Source organism: Pelophylax lessonae (assembly GCF_965119305.1).
Source record: "Pelophylax lessonae genome assembly, chromosome: 6".
Taxonomy (NCBI): domain Eukaryota; kingdom Metazoa; phylum Chordata; class Amphibia; order Anura; family Ranidae; genus Pelophylax; species Pelophylax lessonae.
The window spans coordinates 44,900,313-44,914,215 of NC_138773.1; the positions used below are offsets into that span (position 1 = coordinate 44,900,313).

The 13,903-nt window shown below is 37.5% G+C and overlaps 1 pseudogene across 1 annotated transcript in view; it reads left to right on the forward strand.

Moving 5' to 3' along the window:
• The first annotated feature begins 931 nt into the window (after nt 1-931).
• LOC309558573 (astacin-like metalloendopeptidase) overlaps nt 932-13,903 on the forward strand; it is an 84,281-nt pseudogene continuing 71,309 nt past the window's right edge. Inside the window, exons 1-2 of the transcript in view lie at nt 932-994; nt 1,909-1,915. The product of the transcript in view is annotated as an astacin-like metalloendopeptidase (transcript). The remainder of the gene's footprint in view (nt 995-1,908; nt 1,916-13,903) is intronic.

Here is a 13,903-nt window from a genome sequence, read left to right on the forward strand (position 1 = left end):
GCAGCAATGCTGGCAGCACTCATATGTCTATTTCCTAAAGACAACCTCTGGATATGACGCTCACTTCTATGGTCGACCAAGGCGAACCTGTCCTGTTATATTGCTGTATGGTCTTGGCCACCGTGCTGCAGCTCAGTTTTAAGGTCTTTGCAATCTTCTTATAGCCTAGACCATTTTTATGTAGAGCAACAATTCTTTTTTTTAGATCCTCAGAGAGTTCTTTTCCATGAGGTGCCATGTTAAACTTCCAAAGACCAAAGGGTGAGACCGATAACACCAAATTTAACACACCTGCTCCCCATTCACACCTGAGACCTTGTAACACTAACGAGCCACATGACACTAGGGAGGGAAAATGGCTAATTGGGCCCAATTTTGACATTTTCACTTAGGGGTGTACACACTTTTGTTGCCAGCGGTTTAGACGTTAATGGCTGTGTGTTGAGTTATTTTGAGGGGGCAGCAAATTTACACTGTTATACAAGCTGTACACTCACTACTTTATATTGTAGCAAAGTGTAATTTCTTCAGTGTTGTCACATGAAAATATATAATAAAATATTTACAAAAATGTGAGGGGTGTACTCACTTTTGTGAGATACTGTATATCCACCTAATATATCATATTAGCAATATATCCACTTAAAGTGCATTTCCACCCAAAAGGAGAACCCCAACTCATTTGCTCCCCCCCCCCCTTTGCTGCTACATTTGGCACTTTTCGGGGGGGAAGGGGCAGTTAACTGTTTTTGACAGGTACCTGTCCCCACTTCTGGAGGACCTCACCACAGCGAGGACCCCCGGAAATGTGGCCCCTCTATTCCTTCCCCCACCAACGGGCCATTCACAAAGCGCAGCTCGCTTTGCGCATGCCCAGTAGGAAACCAGCTCTGAAACTGCAAGGCTTCACTGCTCGTTTGCATTACAAGGAATGGCGGTGGCAGCACCCAAGAAAAACCAGTTGGGGTGCCATCATCATGGAATCCCTGGACAGGTAAGTGTTCTAATATTAAAAGTCAGCAGCTACAGTATTTGTAATTGCTGACTTTAAATTTTTTTGGTGGAGTGGCTGGAGCTCCGCTTTAACGACTGGCAACATGCCCATACGTCACAGGACTATCAGTGGTTACACTGAGATGATGCCTACAGCTGCAGGCATCATCCCAGTACAGTTTTTTACAGCAGGTGTCGGCTCTCTTGTAATAGCGATCAGAGTGGCTAACAAAAATTATCATTCTATTTTGTGGGACTATAAAGGCATTTTGATATTTTAAAGTGGAAGTATCGTTGCTTTTTACCTTTTACCTAAAGGTAAGCCTATAAAAAGGCTTACCTCTAGGTATAATTATTATCTCCTAAATCTGCAAGGCTTAGGAGATATTTGTCCTGCATGCAGCTGCTGAAACCAGCGGCGCATGCGCTCTGAAGGTCCGGCTCTTTTCCAGCTCCTTGCCTGAAAGTAACTCCTGCGTGCATGCATTCTCAAGTGAACATGAGAAGGTTCAGAGGGTCTTTTCAAGACCATCCGAATCTCCTCATGTTCACTTGAGAATCTCAGAACTACCCTGGTCACATCATCAGTTTTATTCGTTTTTAATTGTAAATTTTTTCCTATTGTTTTTGTTTTTGAATAGAAGATCTTGCCTATTCATGATGCTGACACGGTTAAAGGCCTTTCTTAGGCAAGATTTTGTATATATTTGAAGTTCACTCGACTCAACTTATTGAATATTTATGGTTGGACTTTCTAACAACTTTTCATGGAAAAAAACAATTTTCTTCACTTTCTAACTAATAATTTTTTATCACGTCATATGTAATTTTTGTCACCTTTGTCAATTTTTTGGATTTCACATTTAGCGCAGCTTATGTTTTTGCTTAAGATTTTGTATATCCCCTTATTAACAGCCTCCTGGTAAGTTTGTCGGCTTCCGTTTGGAAGTCTTCATATGTAGTACAGTTCCGCCTAATGCATAAAAATTGACTATAAGGGATTGAATTTTTCAATGGTTATGGATGGAAGCTGCTGGCATATTGCATAGTATTGCCAGCTGTTTCCTTCCTGTAAAGCTTGCTACTAAGTCGTTCTGCTGAATCCTTACAAATACAAACATCCAAGAAAGTTACCTGTTGTTAATTGTAGGTCATTGTAAAGAACAGATTCTAATCATTTTGATTCATTTTTTTTAAACATTCATTTAACCGCTTTCAGACCGCCCGCTGCAGAAATACTGCGGCAGGCTGGCCCTCCTGCGCGAACCACCGTAGGTATACATCGGTCGCGCGCCTGCAGCTAGGGGGCAAACGTGCCCCTCTGACAGCACGCTCCTGCCCCCACTTAGCAGTGGGGACTCGGATGCGCGAGCAGGCAACTCTGATTGCCATTCGCGATTGCTCCCCGCTGAGAGAGAAGAACGGTCAGCTGTTGTAAACACAGCTAACCGTTCTTCTCTCTGGAATGATCACAGAGTGCCTGTGATCCTTCTATATCGAATCACATCTCTCTATGATAATTTCACAAGCCCCGCCCCCATACAGTTAGATAACTCACAGTGTTAACCCCTTCCCTGCCAGTGTCATTATTACAGTAACGGTGCATATTTTTAGCACTGATTACTGTTGTAATGTCACTGGTCCCCCCAAAAGTGTAAAAAATGTCAGTTAGGGGTCCGATCTGTCTGCCGCAATGTCGCATGTTTATATAAATCTTTCCCGTAGTTAGTAGACGTGATAACTTATGCACAAACCAATCAAAATACGCTTATTGCGATTTTTTTTTACCAAAATTATGTAGCAGAAAACAAATTGGCGTAAAATGTTAAAAAAAATTGATTTTTAATTTTTTTTTTTTTTTGGAAATGTTATATAGCAGAAAGTGAAAAATATAGTTTTTTTTTTTTTTCAGAATTGTCGCTCTTTTTTTGTTTATGGCACAAAAATAAAAACCGCACAGGTAATCAAATACCACCAAAAGAAAGCTCTATTTGTGGGAAAAAAATGACATCAATTTTATTTGGGTACAGAGTCGCACAACCGCGCAATTGTCCGTTAAAATAACACAGCGCTGAATCACAAAAAATGGCCTGGTCATTAAGGGGGCAAATCCTTCCGGTCCAGAAGTGGCTAATAAATATTTTAAATCATTCCAAATCATCAAGATATCGTCAATGTACCTTTGCCACATAATAATATGGCAAGTGTACATAGACAAGTCGTCTTGGATAAAAAATCCTGCTCCCACACCCCCAGGTACAAGTTGGCGTAGGATGGGGCACAACTTGTTCCCATCACTACCCCACACATCTGGAGGTAATGGGAGCCATGGAAATAAAAAAAATTGTGATATAAGATATATTCAAACATTTGTAGGATAAACTCTAATCATGCGTACTGCGTTGGTGCAGAACGTGCCTCACCGCCGCAATTCTTTTGTCATGTGGTATGCAATTATAAAGTGACTCAACATCGATGGTTACCAGGAAGGCTGTTTTAGGAATTTCCTTATTATCTAGCATTTGCAATAGGTGAAGATTGTCTTTAGTATATGACGCTAAACTAGTAACATGAGGTCTCAAGTGTGCGTCAATTCCTCATTGACTTCCAAAATACATCCCTTTCCAGAGAAAAATTGGTCCCCCCGGGTGGTTGGTCATGTCCTTATTAACCTTTGGGAGTGTATAAAATGTAGGTATACGGGGATGCTTGGTAGCAATGTATTCCCATAGCTCTCAAGTAATTATCCCTCCATTGATTGCCGCATCCACCAGTCTATAATATTCTTGGTTGTATGCCTCAATCAGGGCTAGTGGGGATTTTTTTGTAACATTTTTAATTTTTTAGAATTTTTTTGCCACATGTTGGTATATCCATTAGGACAATGATTCCCCCTTTATCTGATGGTTTTGTCGGGGTTATTGGGGGTTGATTAAAATAATAATAGGTAAAAAGAAAAATGATTTTAAAAGCCATGTATATTTCATATTATGCATATAAGAGATTCTGAACAGGATGGCGTCCATCTTGTTTTTAAGGTGAAACAAAGTTCATATATACTTGTTAAACAAAATGTCTCTCACAGGCTTACAAAGGGTCTATGGTCTCAACAGAGATCTTTGTATTTCTATGTAATCGTAAATAAGATTTCTTTTGACATATTTATCAGATAAGACTCAGTCAGTCTGACGCTATGTTAAGGGGGGATATCTCAGTCTGTCTATAAGTATATAACAATGGACAATACCCCAGTATATTCTAGCAGACATTTAAAGATGAACCATATAAGTTTTTATAGATACATTATCATATGTGAGAAGATATTAGCCATAATTATGTCATTATATTATGTAAGGCATATACATATATATTTAGGAATGTTATATCACATTTTGGGTTTATATTCTCAGTAATAATCTTACTTAGAATTCTTTTTCTAATAAGTGTAAGGACATATGTATCTCGTCACTAGTTACCTCATTTCAGAGAAGTCTAGTCTAAGTGCTCAAGGTGTTGTAAATCCTACAGGCCAGACATCTTAATTGACAGTGTAAGACATGGTCAAAGAAGTAATGGCTATTCACTAGCCAGAGGTCAGAGAGGTCATCAGATAAGGACATGGTGGTAATTAAGTTGAATACAAAATCTAATGAACGGTACAACACTGCCCTCTGGAGACAAAATACCAGGTGCAGTCTTGAGATAATTTCAGATTTCCATATAAAAATATGATATTGTGTTAAATAATATAATTATTGGAATGGCATTACTTGCCCAGGTGAATTATGGAGATACAGGTGGACATTTATGTATGTGCTGGGAGTCTAGACAAAGTTTTATATGTGTTATATGATTAATCTTGCATATAGAGAAATCATCATTTAACTTTATTATCCAAGTATGGGGTTAATTATCAAAAGGGGTGTGTCTCTGACCTCACTAGTTTAGGTATAGAATATCCCAACCAATTGGGATAATGTTTCATCCCTCTGGGTTTTACTTATGGTAATTTTTATAGCTCTTTGTTCTTACCATATAAAAGACCAACCCAGATGAGAGAGGAGACATCACATTACACTACTGACAACACACCTCACACTTACACCACACACGCTATTACATTTTTCAATAGACTCATGCAGACATACTCCCTGATCCACATCATTCATCTGAAACTTGGAGGAAACTCCTCCCTCACTGGCATCCATCTTAGGACTCTGGTAACACCATCTTAAGTGTGGTAATTATGCCTTGCTATGTTATTTGATTTTATTCAACAATTGTTTATTCTTTCCTTATATGTTTTATATTGCATATTTAAGGGTAATGAGATTACAATCCCAGCCGTATAAGCCATGGTATATTTTTCTCTAAAAAGCTGATTTTTGTTTTATACATTTTTATTAATATCAGATTAAGTGCATTATTTGCAATTTTAAGTCTTCCGTTTTGCATGGCTTATTCTCATTCCTTCTGCAGTGGAATGACTTTGGGCTATGTGATTCGCAGACCATTGTAGTCTGTTTATATAGAACATTAATTTATGGCTTATACTATACCTGGGAAGAAATGGTTATCTTGCTTTTGTTTTGGTTTCACTGTCACTTTGTTTTAGTTTCACTTTGTTTTACTTTCACTTTCATTATTGAGCTAAACATCACATTGCATTGATTATTTGAAGTTAGCATTTTTATGTAGAAGTTATCTTTTTGTGTCATTTCTTGTTTGATCATATATCGTGTTTGCATGTCTTGAGAATAAATATTTTTATATATATTCCACGCTGTAGACTGTACTCACTAAGATTGGTATATGCTTTTAAAAAGAAATTAATCAATTAAAAAGAATTCACGACATTGATTTATGGCATAAGTGGAGACTCTCCTTTCTCACAGATCTTTGCTTATTAACCATAAATAAATACACTGCTATATTCAGAGCAGTATAAATATTCTGACATAAGTACGAGCGCAAGATATTTATTATTAAATATTCTTACATATAATGGAGGCACTGCTGAGATAATTATTGATTTCTTACATATGCCAATCATAAATATTGATCAGGTGACATAATCAATAACTTTGAAAAAAAAAAATTTTTTTGTTTTTTTTTGGATTTTTTTTTTTATTAATTATGAATGTGATAGAAATGCCTTAAAAATGTCTACAGCAGGTAATGTTCACGCTGCCAACTCTGGCAAGGTGTGAGTCCCTAGTGGTAATGCCACAACCCCAGTAGATTTGGCACAGATCATAAATGTGTGGATACACCTCTCTGAGTCTGAAATGGTGGAATATGTAAATGCTGGTTAGAGTCATATATCAAAATCCTCAGAAGTCGGGCCAATAAAGGGCATCTGACATGGGTAGAGGACAACCTGTATGTATGAACTCACCAATAGCTTATCTAACACCAAAAGACGTCAGAAAGTGTGATCACATACTTTTTAGTCATGGCTAATCTTACTGTATCTTTGTGAGGAACTGCACCAGAAGGCTCAGCAAAAAGGAGTTTAGTAAAGTTTCAATCTCAACTCCAAATAAATGAGAGAATGAGATTAGGAACCTCCTTGAGCAGGTGAAAGTAACCTCTATTGGGACACATCAGTTAGAGAATGTAGCGTGAAACTGCAAAATAAAGTAGAACTGTGGCAGAAGTCTTATCAAGAAAGCTGTAATGAAAGCAATCATGTGAAAGTGAAATGTAAATGATTAATGCAATAATTAGGAAGTTTTGAGCAAGGAAAAATGTTTTCTAGCAAAGGTTGCCGAGTAACCAGCAGTGGAAAATTTTGAAAAATAATAAAAATGTAACTGTTCAAGTTATGACAGGAACTCATAAGTAAATACATAAGAGAGTTCCATAAGGTCATGGTGTCCATGCAAAAGGGTAAATGCTTTTTAGTCCTGCATTTTGAATGAAATAATTATTCATAGACCCAGATATGACTCCCAGTCTGTTGGTTATGACCCAGACAAGGGGGGGAGTCGGGCAAAGAGTCCATATCCTACCCCAGCCATCTTCTAAAAATAGGAGGGCAGAAATTGGGCAGCCATGCATAAATAGGTATGAGTCATATCAGGTCACTGCAAAGAGACTAGCATCCCTAAAAAGATACCATACACCTCCAGAATTTAAAAGTTTTAAAAAGAGTACTGTCCTGATTTTTGTCATGAAAAAGATCCTTAAACATTATTGATTACCCTGAGGCCTATGAAAACCAATTGTCTGTGTTGTGCCTGCAGGATGTCATTTAAACGTCAGCCCATACAAAACTTCACTGCTGCTAGAGCTGTTATCTACAATTTAAAGTGTACACAGCACCAAGGCCCCATTGATTTTTTTTTACTGTACTCAAAAGTGCCTAACACCCTTCAATGAAAGAGCCTGAGTACAACCATCAGGAATTTAAATCCCTGTGCTTTGAGGCATTGCCCATGTACGTAATAATAAGTTTGGCAAAGGAGCAAGATATGCCACCTAGGCCCCAAAGGGAACACCGGATACCTTAAGGAGGACACCGGACATCCCATTAACAAGGGGGGGGACGCCCACAAATAAATAGGGATTTGCCCCATCTTAGGGTTCCCCAAAATCCTCGGGAAGTTCAAGTGACATTAAGGCCCAGACCTCACGCCAGAACCGAGTAACTGGTTCTGATGGGGATCTGTCCCATATGTCTGAACCCGAGAGATATAGGCACCGCAGGACGCGGAGCCAATAATTTAATTCTGTTAAAGTTTTCAGCAGAATAGAAGCCAAATTGATCGGCTGATCAATTGGTTCACTCAGGGCACTGCAGCCCAGAACTAAAATAAGCCATCTTTAGGAACAAATCCTGTGGCCAGCCAAAGGCTACAAAATCCTTAAATGCCCAAATGGCAGGAATCAGAAGGGATACACTGAGTAGAGGCATAGGATACAGAGGTTCTAACACCATTTTATTCCAGGTCACAGCATTGAGGATCCTGAAATCCCTGTCAGGGGGGGATCTTGGTTGTGAGACACTAACTACCCTCCTATTTTTCAGTGGTCACTTCATCCCTCTGACTCAAACAGGTCGCTTAAAGCGGACACATTTTGAAAAATCGCCAATGATGGTGATACCAAGGAGGATCAAACCCTAATGACGTAATGCAGTCAAGAAGTTAAAGGTTGTATACGGTAACCAAGAAGGAATCCTCAATGCCAGGTAGTTTGTTGCCTACAATAAATTGCATTGATGCCCCAAAGGGGGAGATATTATATTTTTTCCCTAAGTAGTAGGTAAACTTTAAACAAAGTATTGTATTACTATACAATTGTCCAATGTGTAGTATCCATGGCGATGGATACATCTCCATGTTAATAAGCCCCAGAAGTCAGTCGCCCTAGGAAAGGTCGCATATATAGTTTCACCTTCCGTGGTGCTCATATAAAAGGCTGATCGCACGGTGGAGTAAAGGAGAACTCTGAGAAAGCTTAGGGTACCAACATCGCATTGAAATGTTAATTGATAAGAATGTATATTCATACTGTATGTTTCATCCAATAGGAAGAGATTAACATTCCATGCCAGGTCGTTGATTGGTACAGACGATGATGTTTGCCAAAGACACAGCGATCGGATGGGTCATCTCTCCTTAAAGCCCAGCTCTGGATGGAACACCTCATTGAATTGGGTCCCTCTTCAGGAATCAAGCTGCGAGACGCCCCAGATTCTTGTTGACGGAGAGGAAGATTTGTTTCGACAGATCTTTGTGCATTTGATCCGAGGAAATCCATTGAGAGGAATCGCACTACCTCCTGTTTTCAGTTGAAGGAGATGTGAGAATGGTGCATTGCACATGTGAGCAAACCTCAGTCTAGGTGTATAACACTCTAGGCCATGCTGAAACCATTCATTATCCAACCAACATCCAAGGTTGAATGTCCAAACAGATTTCTCGGATTCCTGATTGCCAACATTGTTTTACTGCGCTTTGAATGCTAGTTGCTAATGCCATTGCAGCAGTTAATTTCTGTCTCCATTAAAACTTTGCAAACTGGAGATGCAGATTTCAAGGAACATTTGTGTTTCTTTACCAGGAGATCAGAATTTAAAAAGACTAATAAGGAACAGTTTGTGACATAGCTAACACCAGCAAAGTCGCTACGAACTGACATTTTTAACTGATTTTTTTTTTCTCAATTTTTTTTTTATCGCTTTACTTAAAAGTTATGAACAATTCCCAATATGAACTATTCTCTTACAAAAAGAGAACAAGACATTTTTTTTTTCCACTACTCCTTAAAAAGCTTTCTTTCCAGATAGGCCTAAGTTGCTCACTTGTCTACTGGGAAGAAAGGGGGGGATATGTCGGGGTTATTGGGGGTTGATTAAAATAATAATAGGTAAAAAGAAAAATGATTTTAAAAGCCATGTATATTTCATATTATGCATATAAGAGATTCTGAACAGGATGGCGTCCATCTTGTTTTTAAGGTGAAACAAAGTTCATATATACTTGTTAAACAAAATGTCTCTCACAGGCTTACAAAGGGTCTATGGTCTCAACAGAGATCTTTGTATTTCTATGTAATCGTAAATAAGATTTCTTTTGACATATTTATCAGATAAGACTCAGTCAGTCTGACGCTATGTTAAGGGGGGATATCTCAGTCTGTCTATAAGTATATAACAATGGACAATACCCCAGTATATTCTAGCAGACATTTAAAGATGAACCATATAAGTTTTTATAGATACATTATCATATGTGAGAAGATATTAGCCATAATTATGTCATTATATTATGTAAGGCATATACATATATATTTAGGAATGTTATATCACATTTTGGGTTTATATTCTCAGTAATAATCTTACTTAGAATTCTTTTTCTAATAAGTGTAAGGACATATGTATCTCGTCACTAGTTACCTCATTTCAGAGAAGTCTAGTCTAAGTGCTCAAGGTGTTGTAAATCCTACAGGCCAGACATCTTAATTGACAGTGTAAGACATGGTCAAAGAAGTAATGGCTATTCACTAGCCAGAGGTCAGAGAGGTCATCAGATAAGGACATGGTGGTAATTAAGTTGAATACAAAATCTAATGAACGGTACAACACTGCCCTCTGGAGACAAAATACCAGGTGCAGTCTTGAGATAATTTCAGATTTCCATATAAAAATATGATATTGTGTTAAATAATATAATTATTGGAATGGCATTACTTGCCCAGGTGAATTATGGAGATACAGGTGGACATTTATGTATGTGCTGGGAGTCTAGACAAAGTTTTATATGTGTTATATGATTAATCTTGCATATAGAGAAATCATCATTTAACTTTATTATCCAAGTATGGGGTTAATTATCAAAAGGGGTGTGTCTCTGACCTCACTAGTTTAGGTATAGAATATCCCAACCAATTGGGATAATGTTTCATCCCTCTGGGTTTTACTTATGGTAATTTTTATAGCTCTTTGTTCTTACCATATAAAAGACCAACCCAGATGAGAGAGGAGACATCACATTACACTACTGACAACACACCTCACACTTACACCACACACGCTATTACATTTTTCAATAGACTCATGCAGACATACTCCCTGATCCACATCATTCATCTGAAACTTGGAGGAAACTCCTCCCTCACTGGCATCCATCTTAGGACTCTGGTAACACCATCTTAAGTGTGGTAATTATGCCTTGCTATGTTATTTGATTTTATTCAACAATTGTTTATTCTTTCCTTATATGTTTTATATTGCATATTTAAGGGTAATGAGATTACAATCCCAGCCGTATAAGCCATGGTATATTTTTCTCTAAAAAGCTGATTTTTGTTTTATACATTTTTATTAATATCAGATTAAGTGCATTATTTGCAATTTTAAGTCTTCCGTTTTGCATGGCTTATTCTCATTCCTTCTGCAGTGGAATGACTTTGGGCTATGTGATTCGCAGACCATTGTAGTCTGTTTATATAGAACATTAATTTATGGCTTATACTATACCTGGGAAGAAATGGTTATCTTGCTTTTGTTTTGGTTTCACTGTCACTTTGTTTTAGTTTCACTTTGTTTTACTTTCACTTTCATTATTGAGCTAAACATCACATTGCATTGATTATTTGAAGTTAGCATTTTTATGTAGAAGTTATCTTTTTGTGTCATTTCTTGTTTGATCATATATCGTGTTTGCATGTCTTGAGAATAAATATTTTTATATATATTCCACGCTGTAGACTGTACTCACTAAGATTGGTATATGCTTTTAAAAAGAAATTAATCAATTAAAAAGAATTCACGACATTGATTTATGGCATAAGTGGAGACTCTCCTTTCTCACAGATCTTTGCTTATTAACCATAAATAAATACACTGCTATATTCAGAGCAGTATAAATATTCTGACATAAGTACGAGCGCAAGATATTTATTATTAAATATTCTTACAGTTTAATGGTTATTTTAGTATTATTCTCCAGGGATTTTAATGCTGATCACTGTTTTTGGGTTAGATTGGCGACTCTGGATTTACATTGTAGAGACTCTCGGGAGGATTTACTAAAGAACTGCACTGGTGAAATTGGAGCAATTGCATAAAAAACGGGACTCATAACATTTATCAAAAACTATGGTGCAAACGTGCGCCAAAGCATATTTATAATGGGTGGGGCAAATGCGCACTCGCGGGAACTTTTGGCAGGCGGGGCCACTATAATTATCTTACGTTCACTGGGAATACTGTGCACAATCTTACTGCAGGTTCACATCTTCTATCAGCAGGATGAAAGGTGCATACACGCTTCTTTACACACACACAATCTCTAATATCTCTATCTCTAATATGTATTTTGTGCATTAGCGTGCTCTGGAGTGCAAATCTGCTCATATGTTTTCCTTATGGTTTTTCTTTTTTTTTATTGTCTTTCTTGTCTCATGTCTTTCTTTCCTTATCGTTTTTCTAAAGGAATTTGGCCACTTTTCACTCCTGAATTTTTGCAACTATAAACCGACTCAAAACTATCTACTATTTTCAACTACTTCCACACATTAGAAGCACTGCAGCAATATCAATCCCCCATACACTGTACAATCGGATTGAACGTCTGCATCTAGTCAGCAATCTGACCAAGTCACTCCCCCATACACTGTACACTCTGATTGGGCTACGATTGCATCTACTCATCTTTCTGACCAAGTTACTCCCCCATACACTGTACAATTTGATTGGACAACAATTGCATCTACTCATTTGTCTGGCCAAGTTACTACCCCCATACACTGTACAATCTGATTGGGCTACGATTGCATCTACTCATCTTTCTTGCCAAGTTACTCCCCCCATACACTGTACAATCTAATTGGACAATTATTGCATCTACTAATCTGTTTGGCCAAGTTACTCCCCCATACACTGTACAATCTGACTGGACATCTGCATCTACTCATCTGTCTGACCAAGTTGCTCCCCTATACACTGAACAATCTGATTGAACATTGTCTGCATCTATTTATCTGTCTGACCAAGTCCAATATCCAATCAGATTGTACAGTGTATAAGGGAGGGACTTGGTCAGACAGATGAGTATATGCAATCGTTGACCAATCATATTGTACAGTGTATAGGGGATTGACTTGGTCAGACAGATGAGTAGTTGTAATTGTTGTCCAATCAGATTGTACAGTGTATGGGGGAGTGACTTGGTCAGACAGATGAGTAGATTTAATTGTTGTCCAATCAGATTGTATAGGGGATTGACTTGGTCAGACAGATGAGTAGATGCAATGGTTGTCCTAACAGATTGTACAGTGTATGGGGGAGTGACTTGGTCAGACAGATGGGTAGATGCAATGATTGTCCAATCAGATTGTACAGTGTATGGGGGAATTACTTGGTCAGACAGATGGGTAGATGCAATGATTGTCCAATCAGATTGTACAGTGTATGGGGGAGTTAATGGATCAGAATGCACGATACACAGATATGTATTGAGAAGATATTTTCATGGAAGTTTCAGATCCACCGATGACTGTAGACCATCTCTATAAAATGCACAGCTTTGGAAAGGGCCACATATACAGTACAATCACATTTAGGCAGATATGACTTTTCACATCCAAGTCAAAGGGAAGATCCGCACAAATATTGATAACAGGAAGATCTATAGAATAAATATTGATATGAGGAAGATCTATAGACTAAATATTGATATGAGGAAGATCTATAGAATAAATATTAATATGAGGAAGATCTATGGAATAAATATTGATATGAGGAAGATCTATAGAATAAATATTGATATGAGGAAGATCTATGGAATAAATAATGATATAAGGAAGATCTATGGAATAAATATTGATAAGCAGAAGATCTATAGAATAAATATTGATATGAGGAAGATCTATGGAATAAATATTGATATGAGGAAGATCTATAGAATACATACTGATATGAGGAAGATCTATAGAATAAATATTGATATGAGGAAGATCTATAGAATAAATATTGCTATGAGGAAGATCTATAGAATAAATATTGATATGAGGAAAATCTATAGACTAAATATTGATATGAGGAAGATCTATAGAATACATACTGATATGAGGAAGATCTATGGAATAAATATTGATATGAGGAAGATCTATAGAATAAATATTGATATAAGGAAGATCTATAGAATAAATATTGATAAGCAGAAGATCTATAGAATAAAAATTGCATGGTTTCAAAAGGAGGTTAATGAATGGAATAAAGCTGGAAGAATATACTTCATCTGCAAATCAAAATCTCATTAAGACCTGCTACCTGCAGATCAGTGTAAGGCCCCTTACACACCGGCTTTCCAATCAGGTCTGCCTGTCAGTTTTTTAGGCGTACCTGATCGGATGCTCCATGCACCCCTATGGAGCAGCGGGTGTCAGAGGTGACATC